The sequence below is a fragment of the Strix aluco genome, chromosome 2, assembly GCF_031877795.1.
Source record: "Strix aluco isolate bStrAlu1 chromosome 2, bStrAlu1.hap1, whole genome shotgun sequence".
In the NCBI taxonomy this organism is placed as follows: Eukaryota; Metazoa; Chordata; class Aves; order Strigiformes; family Strigidae; genus Strix; species Strix aluco.
The window spans coordinates 1,725,201-1,727,042 of NC_133932.1; positions in this window are offsets into that span (position 1 = coordinate 1,725,201).

Below are 1,842 nucleotides of genomic sequence, written 5' to 3' on the forward strand. Positions count from 1 at the left end.
AACCCCAGCCCTGCTCCGAACCAGTCTCAGCAGCGGTGGCCACTGGAAATGGGGGAAACTTCACTCAGGATTTAACAGCTCAGCAGAACCCGCCTCCTCCCCACTCCGACACAGGGAGGGAGGAGGAGGAGGAAGGCTCTGGGGGCTGAAATACTGCACAGCATCACACAGCACTTCAGAGAGGGTGACTCCAGCCTTAACTCTTTCCTTCACGCGTCCCAGCTCCCTGGCGCTCCCCAACCTCAGCTTTCTCTTTCTTCCCATTAAACTGACACCGGCTGGATAAAAAATAGTCCCGTGAGAAGTGCGTTTCCCCATCGGTGTCAATAACAGGTCTGGTGTTTAAGAGTTATTGTTTTTTAACCCCATTATTTCTGCCTCCTGTTCCCCTTTTCCTTGTTTGTTTGCTTCCTGGGAGTTCTCCAGTGAAATCCAATTTCTCTTCACTTTCCAGCTAATTTCTCTTTCAGGTCCTCATGTATGTCCATATACTCTTTTCTGCAAACATCATATAGGCGTGGCTGTTGGTTAATTTGTAGTTTTTAAAGAGATCAGGATTTTTACTTTATTATTGCACTAGAGCCATATGTATTTCCCATGAATGTGCACTAGCGGTGGGAAAAAAAAAGAGAAAAGGTGCAAAAATACCTACAGAGACATGGGTAAAGACAGGGTCACGTCCTTTGCTCTCCCTTCATGGTGTAAATGACACCATTCTATTGAGCTGACGTAAACTGGCAGAGCTACACTGCCAGCACCTGGTCTTTAGCCGATTCACACTGGCTTCAGCGTGTCATGCACCTTCAGTGTAAAACACCACTTAATTGTAGTTGATGGGTAACACCTAAAAACATCCAAGACCCTAATACTACTTTTACTGTTCCCATATTTCATTTATTTACAGAGGTGCTGTTACATTTCCATGATAACATACTGGATTTGACCTCAGTTATCTTGGGGGGAGGGAGGGAAGTTGTACCTTCTACTTCCCTTGAAATGAATGTTTCAAGGATAAAAAAACTTTCTTTTCTTTCTCTCTTTCCTTATTCGCTTCATTTTTACTTTAAGTTGTCCAATGCACAGATAAACATTAGTCGAGGTTTTGCTAATGTGTCCACAGTTTGCATTCTGTGGCCAGTGGTTTGCCCAGTGCCTGTGCTCACATGAACAGGAGTGCAAAAATGCTCAGCCTCTCCCAGAATATCATATCCTACATCCGTGGGCAGGTAGGAGGATTGTACCTCTCACAAGGATCACAGAACTGGAGTTCTGCAGAGCAAGGGTGGGTAACACTTTCCACTTATATTAGTGGCAGGACTGCTGGTTTATTAATCTTGACAAGAAAAAGATGTCTCTAAACATTACACTATTTTGTTGTGACATTTTAAAGGAACTGTAATTCAGAATGAGGTTTTTCATTTCAGTGTTTCCTCCAGCTTTATTACAAAGATTTAAATAAGAAGTGACTCCACAAAGCTGAAGCCAAGTATTTAATTTTGGGGTAAATTAATTTAAAAAAACCCCCAAACTAAATTATCTCCATTTTCTTGGCTTTGGTGATAATTTGAAACCACACAGAGGGAAAACATCACTTATCTGCATAGGTCTAATGAAGCCAAGGAAAACACACTCAGCACTTGACAACAAAGGAAAGAAACAGATTTCCCCATTAGCTCTGCTGTCTAGCCTATCCAATTATACATATGCTAAAGAATTTCTGTGAGGACTTTACTTTGCTCTCCAAACCTGATTTAAAAAGGAGCATGCTACAGAACCTGTCTTAAATCTATCAAAGCATGGCAGAGCAGTGGAGAGGGTAGATGGTAAGGCAGCTGTAGGGAG